Below are 15406 nucleotides of genomic sequence, written 5' to 3' on the forward strand. Positions count from 1 at the left end.
ACCACACATACACCTACTTCTCATATTAAAAGAAGGGCACAACATCAAGTCAGGAGATCAGTATGATAGGTTTATCTCAGCAGAGATTCAAGATAAATATGAGTATCCTATATTGCATAAATTAGTGCTCAAACATATGATGCATGGTCCATGTGGAAACAAACGTCCAACAAACACATGCATGCAAAATGGACAGTGTAAATATCATTATCCAAGGCCATACAACAACAAATCAATCAAAGCAAAAAATGGATATCCAATTTATAAAAGAAGAATGGATGGAAGAATAGAGATTGTTCGTGGAATGTATATGACAAATCAATGGTAGTACCTTATAGCCCTTATCTGCTTACAAGATACAATTGTCACATTAATGTTGAGGTTTGCTCAGGAGTCAAAGCAATAAAGTATCTATACATGTATACATATAAAGGACATGATCGGTGTGCAGTTTATGTTCAGTCTGATGATGGTGAAAATGTTATTGAAGAAATACAAACATTTCAAGATGCGCGATGGGTCTCACCGCCTGAAGCGCTATGGAGAATATATGAATTCAACTTGACTGAAATTCAACCTGCAGTCATCAACCTTCAACTACATCTGCCAGAAAAACATTCAGGTACACATATTAATGCATTATAATACACATTTACTTAAAAAAATAATTAAAATTATCAAATACAAATACTAACTCATAACAAAATCACAGTGTTTTACTGGAAAAATCAAAATTTAAAAAATGTCATCGCATGGGATGGTGTCAAGCAAACAATGTTGACCAAAAATTTCAGAATGTGCTCAATTGACTATGAAGAAAAAACATATCTTTATAGAGAATTCCCAAAGTATTATGTTTGGAATTCAAAGGTAAAGACTTGGACAAAGAGGAAAACAAGATCTGTAATTGGTCGCATTGCAATCGGTAAGATGAATGTAGTAAGCTATAAAATCATACACATTGATAATTTTTAAACTTATTAATTAGTACATATTGATTATATTGCACAGCTAATCCTCGAGAAGAGGAAATATATTATGAGCGGTTGTTACTAAACCATGTAAGGGGACCATTGACATTCAACGACTTACTCACGGTCAATGGCAAGCAATGTCAGACCTTCAAAGAAGCAGCCAAAGAAAGAGGGTTACTTGAGTCCGAAACAGCATATCAGAATGTATGAGAGAGGCTGTTGTCTTCAAAATGCCATTCGCTCTTAGAAGTTTGTTTGCTACAATTTTTGTTCATTGTAACCGAACAGATATTAAAAAACTCTGGGATACATATTATGAGGATATGTCAGAGGACTTCCGCATGCTATATGGCAACTCACACAATACTATACTACATTCTACTCTGAATAATATTAATAATTGCTTGCAAAGTATGGGCAAAAGCATAGACATATATGACATTCCTCAACTAGATCACAACTTCCTCTAAGTTGGTTCATCAGAATATAGAGAAATAAATGAAGAAATGTCCTTGCAGATAACACCAGAAGATTTTGATGCACAATCACAATTAATCCGGAACAACATCATGCTTTTACAAAAATAATGCAAAAAATTGATGCTGGAACAACTGCAATATTCTTTGTGGATGGACCCGGGGGAACTGGAAAAACATACCTATACCGTGCATTACTTGCCAATGTTAGATCAAGAGGTATGATAGGTTTGGCAACAACAACCAGTGGAGTAGCTGCTTCAATCATACCAGGAGGACGTACAACACACTCAAGGTTTGAGATCCCTCTTAAAAAAGTGAATCAACTATGACAAACATGTCAAAGCAAAGTGGTGTTGCCAAATTGATTAGAAAAGCAAAAGTAATTGTATGGGATGAAGCACCAATGGACAAACGACAAACAATAGAAACACTCGACAGGAGCTTCAAAGACATAATGGACATCGATAAACCATCGGCGGAAAAGTCATGGTTTTTGGAGGAGATTTTCGGCAGGTGTTACCAGTAGTTCCTAAATCAACTCGAGCAGAAATTGTAAATGCAAGCTTGGTCAAATCATATCTCTGGCCTTTGATGGAGAAGATTCAATTTACTAGAAATATGAGAGCAAGAACAGATCCAACATTCAGTAAGTTCTTACTTCGAGTGGGTAATGGTGATGAACCAACAACAAGAGAAAATTTAATCCTCCTCCCAGAACAATTAACAATCAATCATTCGCAGGATGGAATTCCAGAAGAATCCATAATAAAAGAGATATTTCAAAACTTGCAAGAAAATGCTGCTACAACAAAATATGTCACTGAAAGAGCTATTTTAGCAAGCAGAAATAACCATGTGGATAAAATTAACAAGTTAATATCTCAATTCCCAGGTGAAATCAAGTATTCAATAGCTTTGACTCAGCAGAAGATGACACCAACAACTATTATCAAGAAGAATATCTAAATACTTTAACACCAAACAGTCTCCCACCACATAGGTATTGAACATAATACATTACAACTTACAAGAGGCGGAAAAAATAAAAAAGTGGATAGATTTTGACGTATCTTATTTAATGCAGGTTAGAATTGAAGGAAAATGCACCTATCATGTTGCTAAGTAATTTGGACCCTTCAAGTGGCTTATGCAACGGCATATGAATGATATGTCGAGGTTTCTCTCATAATGTCCTGCATGCAGAAATATCAAGTGGCCATTCTGCAACAAAACATATGTTTCTTCCAAGAATACAACTATCACCACCAGAAAATGAAGGATATCCATTCAAATTCATTCGAAAGCAATTCCCGGTACGTCTTTGTTTTGCAATGACTATAAATAAAGCTCAAGGACAAACAATTCACAATGTTGGTTTCTATTTGCCCCAACATGTTTTCTCTCATGGTCAATTGTACGTAGCGCTATCAAGAGGGATATCTATGTCCACAACAAAATTATTTGTCCTAACAGAGCAACCCAAACGTCAAAAAGGAACGTACACAAAGGACATCGTCTATAAGGAAGTTTTAGGTACGATAACCCCATATACATATATGGTCATTCTAACACATATAATTAAATATTTACAGATACTATATACTAACAACATTACATTGCTTCAAATCACAGGTTTAGAAGATGCAAACAAACCTATGCAAACATAATGGATTCTTCAACAACCAACACTCTTCAATGCGTTAGGGTCATTTTCGGAATATTTCTTTCATTACTATTATCAGATTTATTAACATTATATTCTATTATAATGTTTAAATATTAGTATTATTAACAATTAACCGTACTTCTGTTTAAACACTTCATATAACGCATGTTATTGTTCCTACTTATTATTAAATGCGTCAAATATTTTTCACTATACAACATCACTAATGCCTCATGTAATCATCAAAAGATTAATAAACACAATGTACGCTTCTACTACATCAATAACAATTCACCGAATCATCAAAACACTGATTTACAAAAAAAATTCACATAGAATGATACTACATACCATAGCTCACACGTGCAACGCACGTGCCCCTAACTAGTTATCTTAAAAGTATGAACTCCTAAATTCAATGTTAAATTACTATAGTATCCCTAACTTATCTTGTGCCTTTTTCGATGAGTTATGACTCTTCCGATAAGTTGTTACTTTTTTCAAAGGGTTGTGATTTTTCTATTAGTTGTGACTTTTTCAAAGAGTTGTGATTTTTTTCAATAATTTGTTACATTTACAAAGGGTTTTGACTTCTCTTAAAGGTCATAACATTTCAAGTAAGACACATAAAACACATGTTCAAACTGCCCTTAGTTTACTATAAGTAGAAGGGCTTACTCTCATTTTTCATTCATCCTCTCCTCTTACTTGGTTATCTTCCCCTTCAATTATCATTATTCACATATTTTCTACATTTGAGTTGTCACATTGAAGTTTCTTGATGTGTTTCTATAAATAACTTTTTTGTCTTTTCAATTTTGCATGGCTTTGAATTTGAAGTTTCATGATTTGATAAAAATTTCCAACTAATTAGCATGTCATTTCTCAATTTTAGCTTTGGATATACTTTCTTGATGAACTTTTTTTAAAATTCATGTTTTTAATTTGCATGTATCTTCAAAAAGAATTGGAAGCATTCTATTTCTCGCTTCAACATGTGTCTTCAGAAAGAATGGGGAAGAGTTGTATTTCTCTCTTCAATTTCTCTTTTTCTTTTTAAATTTTGAACTTTTTATTATTAATCATGATATGCAAAAAATTACAATTTCAGCATGACATCCTAAACATTGTACAAATCTACATGAAACTAACTCTATTCCTACACAAAATAAGTAATAATTCGTATTATCCCTTATGTATTTGCATTTTCAGAAATTTTTGTTGTAGGGATATTTTGCATTTAATTAAGATTTTAGATGAGCAACGAGTGAATATAATTTATAGATTGATATAAGAGAAGATTATGGTACTTCTTACTTTAGTCTAATTTGATTTAATTTAATTTTTCATTCTTAGTCCATATTTGTTCTCGTAAACTACATTGCCCCTTTCTTCTCCTTCAATTTTTCAGGTTTGCTCCTTTGTTTTATTAAAATTTATACTTTTGAATACTTACATGTAAAAAATTTATTTTTTTAAAAATAATTTCTTGTCAATTTTTTTATATGTGCAAATTCATGTTAGGTTGAATGTCGCGTATGAAATTTAGGATATTTGATGAACAAAATTATTATTTTTTATTTTTTGCAGTAATAAAACTTCCAAAAAAATCCCCTTCAATTATGATATTGCATCAAATTATCGGATTTTTCGTGATGTTCTAGCCAACTTAATTTTCTGCATGTTCTTGGTATTGGTTAGGTCTAAACGGTAACTTATCTTTTTTGATTAATAAAGAAAATGAACATTCTAATGACACTTAATGTTATTATTTTGAATGGGTTATGATAAGAATATATGAACGTTACCAAAATGTAACATAACTGTTGATATTAGTCCCTTCTTAATTTACCAAAGTATCTTAATTTCAATTTATGTAGCCCTTTATTTTAGTGAGTAGGGAGTCACAAGCTAAATCGTAGAAAAATCATCCTACATTATAGCGAAGATGAACAGAAGAGGTCTCAAGAGGTTGGTTAGCCAAATCCTCAACTCCAGCTAATTAAATTTTATAACAATGGGTGACTATTAGGATGACATTAGATATATGATTGGTGTGGATATATTATATTGGAAAAACTATTTGCTTGATTGTTCATATCGTTATCGTATTGAATAACACAATAAGAATTTGTGATCCTTTCCTGAGTGTTTTTTTTATAGAGATTCATGGTGAAAAAGATGTCGATTTGGAAGGAAATAAGACAATAGAGGATGTTTCACTTGAGGAAAGTGAGCTAACTGGAGCGTAAATATATTTAGATTTACAAAATTCCTTTCAGTGAAAATTTGGCATACAAATAAGAAAAAGGGAAGTAGTTTAATTTAAAGGAAGAAGATAAAGAAACTGATTACAAAAATCTATGTTATGATTTTGAATTGATTGTGATAAAATTATATAAACTTTTCAGTAATATGGAATAAGCATTTCGATGTTGTCCCTACACTAAATTAAAATTTAATAACTATTAAAAATGGAAACATTAATTAAAAGTACTATTTATTATATAGGTATAAAATTTAATAGAAATTCTAGCTATTGCACATCAATTCTTTAGTTATAACCTTATAAATTCTCTTAGTTGCTACTAATTATTGCAAACGCTATTTCACACTCTTTCACATTCTTTAGTTCTAATATTATGAATTCTCATGGTTATTACATTAATTATATTTATCATTCATATTTCTTTATATTAACCTTTGACCAATAGTATTTCATCTTATTACACCGCCTCTATTTGGGGTGTAAGATAAACATGTGAGTATATTTATGATTTCAGAGATTAGTTGTAACACTCCGAAAATTCCATGGCTTAGAATAGAGTATTATATTTAATAAGGTTTAAAATAATGTTTTCAGACCTATATTAATGTAATAAACTCATTTGGAAAAGGTTAGAGCCAAAACGACAAAGAAAGACCTTGACATCTGGAAACTAGCTAATTTGAACTAGTTAACGTCCCTATATTTGGTGAAGGTTTTGAGGTTTCAAATGAAGTCCAAAACATGTAAAGAGACCTTGGATTGGTAGTATGTTCAAAGGGTACAAACGTCCAGTAACGACACCCCAAGGACCAAACGAAGGGTCCTTGGGGAGGACCCAAACATGGGTGGGAAGGCTGCCTGGCAGACTTGGAGGAACAGGTGCGCGACGCGCGTTCCTCACGTGGGTTTCTGCCTCAAGATGTGAGTGGAAACTTCGCGACATGAGGCTGACATGCACCTCACTGCCTCAACTCAAAATTTAATAAAAATGACGGGATTTTGTCCCGTGACGCGCAACTATTTCTCAGAAACGTTAAAATCATATTTTTGGTAATTTAACTTCTTAAAAGACCCTAAGTTGAGGGTCTTTTGGTTAATTCAAAGGACGACTACATATGGATATTAGGCCAGTTTAGACTATTTTTACACGTCCCAAATCAGATCAAACAAGTTTTTTCTCATCTCTCTCAAGAACACTTTCTTTTCCAAACTTCATTGAAGAACAAGAAAAGCTTAAGGAAGAATACAAAGACTTCAAATTTTTCATCAAATTTTCATGGATTCTTAATCTATAAGATATGGGTTTTCACTCTTGGAATTCCTTTCTCCAAGAGGTCCTTTCAAAGATATGTTTTTCAAGAACTTCAATTCTAGGGTTTTTACTCTACAAAACAGATTTTTCTTCCTAACTCTAGATTTATGATTTTCAATGAAAAGAAAGTGTTTCTATGGTCTATTTCACACGAATTGATGAGTATGTGGTTAATTATGTTTGAATTTTGTCTGAAGCATGTTCTTATCTAGATGGAGGTTTCGTATGATTGTTTCTACTACTTGATAATATGAAACATAGGGATTTGAAATAAGACTAGAATGAACTCTTAAATGACCCTTTCCTTTACCCTACATTATGTATTGATCTTGTATATGATGTTCTTGATTATGTATTAAGTATCTCACTATGTTATGGTTATGAATGTGGTAAGTTTAACTAAGTTCTTGAATAAGGTTCTTTGAAGCAAGAGGTAAGTATTCTAAAGTTGTGATTGTTGTACAATGTTTATGTTAGCCTATAAATCATGATGCTATGTTATGTAAGTATGTATGATGTTGCTATGTGTATATGTTGGTCTATCCACATGTTACTTGTGAGATTATGACAAGAACACGAAAAATTCAAGGTACGATATTCTCTTGTATGCCTTTCAAAGATGACTATGTTATGTTAGTCTCACATACAAAGGGTTATGATGAAAAGAAAATTCTCATCTAATCCTAAAGAGCTCATGATTATGTTTATACAACGATTTTATCTCCTCTGACCTGTGATAAGTTATGATAAAAGAAAACTCAAAGGTTATTAAAGAAAGGAACTTAAGCTAAGCACCGATAAACTAGATATGAGGGGTGTCCCTTCCCTAGTGGGAATGTAGGTTCATAAAAACTCTCATGAGATTAAGGCTGCCAAGTAATGTGGAACTATGAGTCTCTAATACATCTCCTAGTTCTTGAACTATGTTGCCACCATAGGATACTGGCTAGTGAATCCACCTAGAAAGCTATGTCATGTTTGGTTCTACTTTGGCCGGTATACCACATTCTTTCGATGTGGGGTTTTATGACATAGGATTTGATGTTTAGACTACATGGTTTATGTTGATTAAGGCGTATCTATCCCTCATGTAAAATGAATGACAAGTTAATGAACGTTGACTAGGGTGACTTGAGGAGTCTACTCAGTAGAGATAGGGATATGAGACTCTATGTAGACATTGCACAAGTTGACTCTAAGGTAAGTCCTAGGAGATTGTTGTTATGTAATATGATAACATGGAAGATATATGTTTATTATACATGATGTTTCTCTTATATGAATATTGGTCATCACGATGAATATGTTATTGGGTTATATTTCTATATGAAGTGACGACTATTATGTTACAAGTTATATGAAGCAAAGCTTTACTCATGGTCTCTTATCTTATCTACTTGGTTGTGTGGGGTTATGGGGCTTCACATGACCATTGCACTTGTAGGTTAAGGATGGGATCATTGTTAATTGTTTTTGTATGTTATGCATATGTGATTTATTGAAAACGAATATTAACATGACTCTATGATAATATGTCTTCGATTATGATCATGCTCTAAGTTGATGAAATCCTTAACTTTCATATGTTATATGGTATGTGCATTGAAGACTTTCATATGGCTTAGAATATTTTCTAAAGAGATGCTAAATGATCCCTTTTCATGCATGTCCTTATATATTATGTGCATATACCTATACTTAGTACATGTGGCGTACTAACCCCATTACTATATATTACTACAATTGTAGGTTCCGGCCATTGAAGTTTAAGGAGGTCGATTTGAAGATTCTTGGAACTCTTCCTCCATGTCTTGGTAGGTCCTCAATGTTCTGAGATTCTATATTTTCAAAATTGTAGCTTATGCACATTTTTAGTAGTTTTAAGATACACTATTTCCACTATGTTCTTTGGATTCTTTTGTCTTAAGAACTATATGACATATTGACTATATATTAGCTAAGTCTAGATTTGTACTCTTAGATGGTTTTATATATGTAAGACTAGTTTTAGAATATCGTATGTCTCTATGAATGTTAAGTATGAAGTCTAAGTATACTTCAAGTATAATGTAAAAATTTTAATTTTCCGCAAATTTTTAATAATCACATGTTATGATGAATGCTAAGGGCTTGTATGAGTCCTCTGAGAGGACGACGATGCCAGTCGCATCAAGGGTATGCTCTCTGAGTGTGACAAACTTTGTATCAGAGCATGAGGTTAAATATCCTTAGGATCAATGTCTCACTAAACCACGTTACATAGTATCTTGTTCATGGTTGTGAAGCGCACCACAATTATGGATGAGACGCTATGCGATGACTAGGAAACTTCTCTTTTCTTGATACTTCTATATCGTGCCTTTAGAGTTTTGACTTTATGTGTCGTTTAGAATCTTATCCCTTTATTGTGGTTATAGGCGATGAACACAAGAAGGACAGCTACGAGAAGAGTAGGAGAAGAGATTGTGAATGCGGGAGCTCTTCCCCAAGGAAATCAAGTTCCTCCTCAAGTGCAAGTTATTGCAAATGAACAAGTTCCGATTAATCCTCCAGCTATGAAGGATGGTGAGGTGAGGGAAGCCCTGTTCCAATTGGCCCAAGCCATCACCACCCAAGCTCAGGCTATTACGACACAAGCTAACAGAGAGGTCGTTCCTCGAGAGAACCAACAGGATAGCACTATGGCTAGTCGTTTGAGAGATTTTACGAGGATGAATCCTATTATTTTCCTTGGGTCAAAAGTTGATGAAGACCCCCAAGACTTCCTTGATGAGGTTTACAAGATTTTGTTTTCTATGGCGGTGAGTACTACTGAGAAGGCTGAACTGACTTCTTATCAACTTAAGGACGTGGCTCAGACATGGTACAATCAGTGGAAGGATAGTAGGGCTTTAGGAGGTGCTCTCGTGACTTAGGAGTTCTTCAAAAAGGCCTTTCTTGACATATTCTTTCCAAGGGAGCAAAGAGAAGCTAAGGTAGATGAGTTCATTAACCTTCATTAAGGAGGTATGACTGTCATGGAATAATCCTTGAAATTCATTAAGCTGTCCAAATATGCTTCCTCTTTGGTTTCTAATGATAGGGATGAGATGAGTCGTTTTGTAACGGGTGTATCCGAAGATCTTGAAGAAGAATGTCGTGCAGCCATGCTTCATGACAATATGGATCTTTCTAGGTTGATGGTTCATGCTCAACAAATTGAGGATAGTCGTCTAAGGAAGAGGAATAGGGAAGCTAAGAAGAGGAATAGGGAAGCTAAGAAGGCAAAGTCTTTTGAAAGTGGTTCTTCTAAGAGTAGGCTTGATGTGCAAGATAAGCCTAAGTTCAAGAAGAGGTTTTCAAATCAAGTTCCTTCAAATTTCACCAAGAATCGTAATGATAGCGGTTCTAATTCTAAATCTCAAAAAGGGAAAAATGTTGATCCACCAAGAGAGAGACCAACTTGTGGTAAGTGTGGTAAGAAACATGTGGGTGACTGCCTTGTTGGAACTAATAGTTTCTATTTGTGGCAAAGGTGGTCATATGGTGAAAGATTGTCCTAATGTGAGAAGCCAAAGTAAGGGAATAACCAATCTCAATCAAGTGGTCCTAGTTCTAAAGCTCCAAAAAGGAATTGTTTCTATGCACTCAAGGCTAGGGGTGAATAAGAAAGCTCTCCCGATGTTGTAACGGGTATGTTACAAGTTTTCTCTGTTAATGTTTATGGATTGCTTGACCCAGGTGCTACTCTTTCTTTTGGTACACCTTTGGTATCTAGGAAGTTTGATGTACTTCTCGACGTTTTGATTGAACCCTTTTCAGTTTGTACCCCAATGGGTGACTCTGTAGTTGCAAAAAGAGTCTATAGGAAATGTCCTGTGATGCTGCAATAGAGTTACTCTTGTTTATTTGGTAGAACTTGACATGTTTGATTTTGATATCATCTTGGGTATGGATTGACTCCATGATTGTTTTGCTTCCATAGATTGTAGAACAAGGGTAGTGAAGTTTCAATTCCCCAAAGAACCCATTTTTGATTGGAAGGGGGGAAATTCTATGCCAAGGGGTCAAATCATTTCCTGTTTGAAGGCTTGTAAATGATAGCCATGGGTTGTTTATATCATGTGGTGAGGGTTAAGGACCTAGAATGTGAAACTCCTTCTATTGAGCCAGTCCCTGTTGTGAGAGAATTCCATAAGTATTTCCTAATGACCTTCCAGAAATTCCTCCCGAATAGGAAATTGACTTTGGCATTGATTTATTACCGGATACGAATCCCTTTTCAATTCCTCCATGTAGGATGGCCCAGACTGTTGAAAGAGTTGAAGCTCCAACTCAAAGATTTACTAGACAAGGGCTTTATTCAACCTAGTATTTCTCCATGGGGTGCTTCGGTATTGTTTGTTAAGAAGAAGGATGGGTCCCTTAGAATATGCGTTGATTACCTCCAACTTAATAAGGTCACAATAAAGAACAAGTAACCTCTCCCTAGGATTGATGATCTATTTGATCAACTGCTAGGTGCTAGTTATTTTTCCAAGATTGACTTAAGGTCTAGATATCACCAACTAAGGGTGAGAGGTGAAGATGTTGCCAAAACAGCTTTTCGAACTAGATATGGTCACTTATGAATTTCTAGTGATGTCTTTTCGGTTAACGAATGCCCGACGGCGTTTATGGACCAAATGAATAGAGTTTTCCTAGATTACCATGACTCATTTGTGATTGTGTTCATTGATGATATTTTGATATACTCCAAAAATGAAGATGCACATGTGAGTCACTTGAGGTTGGCCTTGCAAGTCCTCAAAGAACACCAACTTTATCTCTGGTGATTTTGGTTGAGGTCAGTTGCTTTTCTTGGCCATATTATCTCTGGTGATGGTGTAAAGGTTGATTAGAAGAAGACGGATGCAGTTAGAAATTGGCCTAGACCTTTAACTCCCACTGACATAAGGAATTTCTTGGGTCTATCCGGCTATTATAGAAGATTTGTTGATGGATTTTTGTCCAGTGCTTCTTCTTTGACAACCTTGTCCAAAAGAAGGTAAAGTTTGAATGGTCGAAAGTGTGTGAGAGAGGTTTTCTAGAGTTGAAAGATAAGCTTACCTCCGCTCCGGTGTTGAGCTTACCGGAGGGTAATGAAGGCTTTGTAGTGTATTGTGATGCGTCCCGAGTGGGCTTGGGATGTGTCCTCATGCAGCATGGTAAGGTGATAGATTAGGCTTCTTGACAACTCAAAGTTCATGAGAAGAATTACCCAACTCATGACCTTGAGTTAGCTGCTGTAGTTTTTGCCTTGAAAATATGGAGACACTACTTGTATGGTGTGCATGTTGGTGTATTTACTGACCATAAAAGTCTTCAATATGTGTTTACACAAAAGGAGTTAAATCTCTGAGAGAGAAGATAGTTAAAATTGTTGAAAGATAATGACATGAGTGTCTTTTACCACCTTGGCAAGGCCAACGTGGTTGCGGATGCTTTGAGCCGTATGAATATGGGTAGTGTGTCTCATGTGGAAGAAGAGAAAAAGGAACTTGTGAAAGATGTTCATAAGTTGGCTCGATTAGGTGTGCATTCAGAAGATTATCCAAATGGTGGTTTTAAGGTCCATCATAACTCCGACTAATCATTAGTGGTTGATGTGAAATCTAAGCAGCATCTTGATCCACTATTTATGGAGTTGAATGAATCAGTACTTGGTAAGCTAAATGAGTCATTCTCCCAAGGGGGAGGTGGTGTTCTTAGGTACCAAGAGAGATTATGTGTAGCGAATGTTGAGGATTTGAGAAATAAAATTCTAGAAGCTCATGGTTCTCGCTATTCTATACATCCGGGTGCCACCAAGATGTATCATTATCTTAGAGAGATCTATAGGTGGGATGGCTTAAAGAGTGACATAGCAGAGTTTGTTGCTTAGTGTCCAATATGCCAACAAATTAAAGTTGAGCATCTAAAACCTTGTGGTTTAACCCAAATCATGGATCTTCCTACTTGGAAGTGGGAATCCATCAATATGGACTTTGTTTTTGGTTTGCCTTGAACCCGGAGGCAAAATGATTCAATATGGGTTATTGTGGATAGGTTGACCAAATTTGCCCACTTTATTCTTGTTAAGTCTACTTACACGGCTGAAGATTATGCAAGGATCTACATTAATGATATTGTGAGTCTTCATGGGATTTCTTTGTCCATCATATCGGATAGAGGTGCCCAATTCACTTCTCCGTTTTTGGAAGACTTTTCAAAAGGGTTTAGGTACTCAAGTAAAACTTAGTACCGCTTTTCATCCTCAGAGTCAAACGAAACGTACCATTCATACCCTTGATGTAACACCCCATAGCCAAAATAGACCAAAACCCAGCTTTACAGAAAAAAAATCTGCAGGTGCAACCAACGGTGGCATCGATAGACCGTAGCTTGACCACGGTCCATCCTGCACATTTGTCGATGGGATCAAAAACTGCAAAAAATTTCAGCCTAGAAAAAATGGTTAAGTCTTGGACGACGGACAGACTTATGGTCTGTAGGTCAGAAGACGGTCTGTAGTTCGTGACCGTCGATCAAGACTCCCTTTACCCACTCTTAGACAAGAGCTACGGATGACCAGCACGGTCCGTAGGTGGAAAATTTGCCGACAGTTGAGGGGAAATGCAGTTGGGTCAACTTCGAATGGTCATAACTCTTAGCACAAAATGAATTAGGTGTCCCATGATCTACCCACAGATAGAAAATTTAATTATCTTTCCATAGCCACCGACCTTGCTAAAATCATACCTTTGAGTGAAACATTATGTCCTTTTTAACAAAGGCCTGTCGAATAGGCCTAGTCGACGGATCCAACGACGGGGCATTGGTCAGACGACGGACCATCAGTCCTGGCCTTCGTTTGGTCAGACAACTACTTACCTAGGGGTCTTTTGGTGTTTTCCCACTTCATTTAAACCTTAAGTTACGTCGTTTTGACCCTAAATAATCATATTTTAGTCAGTTTAAGCGTAGAAACATTATTAAAACATATCTAAGTCAAATCATTAAATTAAAAGTTAGAAAAATTAGAAGCAAGAAAGGAGAAAAAAAAGCTCAAGAACCCTAGTTCAAGAACGCAACAAGCTCCAGCAGTTCCAGCCCCGAAACTTAAGTATTTTTCCGTGGATTTCATCACCAGGCATGTGGGATTTCACTAGTGGGTTCCTTTCACCCATTGGGTCCCTAGTTTTCAGTCAGATTCTTGATTATATTATCATGATTAAACCTAGGGTTTCTAGAACTTTGATAAAACTTCATGAACCTATTAAATACATGTTCCAAATCAGATTATCATGTTATTACTCAGATTATCGCATGAATTTCAGAATCCTAGCTTTGTATTTCTTTTTTCCTTGAATTACACATGCTAGGTCAGATATTTCAGTTAATCACTTATACATGCCTTAATTTTTAATGCATCATTATAAAATTAAATGTTGCATTCTCAGTTTGCATGTTCAGTTTCGAGCTATCCAGTATTTACAGAAACTCAGACATAATTAGTAAATTTAAAGAATTCATGGGAGTAGCATAATACCGAGTTGGACTAGGGCTTAACATACCAGATAGTCCCAGAATTACTAGCAAAGTAGGTTGTAAGTATCCTCTGTGGGCAATAAATTTAGTGATCACTCCAGCATGCCTTTATACTTTTGGAAAGGTATATTGGATCCTCTTAATGGGGCGTATACATCGGACTCCACATTTAGGTGATGTGGTTTTATTATCGGTTATTAGTATCTACTACAGCTCAGTCAGACTTTCTGCGTTCACCATTTATCAGTTTATTCAGTATTCAGTTTCAGCATGTTATAAATTGGTCATTGCATCTTCTCAACTCAGAATTCAGTTTATCATGTCAGATTATTATACTTGCTTTTATGCTTTGTTCAGTTATGTTTTATTTAAGCTTTAATCTATCCTACATGCTCAATACCTTTCAAGTACTGACACATACGTGCGCTATATCTTCTCGTTATGTAGGTTCAAGTTCTCAACATCCAGATCACGCATAGATCGATTTCCCATCTCCAGTTCAGCAAATTCAGTGGTGAGTCCTCATTCTCCGAGTACAACACTCATGAGTGTCATTTCAGTCTTTAGTCATTTAGTTTCAGTTTTTGCTAGATTTTGTTGGGGCTTGTCCTAGTATTTATAGTCTAGTTTAGAGGTTTATTTCAGACATAGTTAGATTTAGCTTAGTATTGAGTTACTATTTTCATTGTATTAAACTCATCAGTTTTCATATATATAAGTTTTAGCATATGGGTATTCCCCATCTTTTCATTATAAGTTATGATTTAGCTTCCACATCGGTTTATTATCTTTAATATGCTCATGATCATGCCAGCAGGGGTTAGCTTGGGATCACATGTGGTTCTTAGTTTCGTGTCCGTGTGTCGGAGGTAGATCGGGGTGTGACAAAATTTCGTATCAGAGCACTAGGTTTAAGTGTCCTAGGATGTCTGAAATGCCGCACTAAGTAGAGTCCTTTTCATGGGTGTGAAGTGCATCACATGTAATGAGATGGAGGCTATGAGGTGTTTTAGGAAAAACTTCACTTACTTGGTGTTCTTATCGTGCATGAGGTATGATCTTATTCCATTCTAACTTGACATTCTACGTTTTAGATCATGCCTCCTCGTAGAACTAATGCTAGGAATGCGAACGCCAGGAATGCAAACACAACTCCTC

At 35.5% G+C, this 15406-nt stretch overlaps 1 long non-coding RNA gene across 1 annotated transcript in view; it reads right to left on the reverse strand.

Moving 5' to 3' along the window:
- Window positions 1–236: 236 nt before the first annotated feature.
- The window catches only part of LOC114074505, a 38516-nt gene continuing 23346 nt past the window's right edge, over window positions 237–15406 (reverse strand). Inside the window, exon 2 of the long non-coding RNA XR_003574934.1 lies at window positions 237–603. This is a non-coding gene — a long non-coding RNA (uncharacterized LOC114074505). The remainder of the gene's footprint in view (window positions 604–15406) is intronic.

Source organism: Solanum pennellii, chromosome 10 (assembly GCF_001406875.1).
Source record: "Solanum pennellii chromosome 10, SPENNV200".
NCBI classification, from domain to species: Eukaryota; Viridiplantae; Streptophyta; class Magnoliopsida; order Solanales; family Solanaceae; genus Solanum; species Solanum pennellii.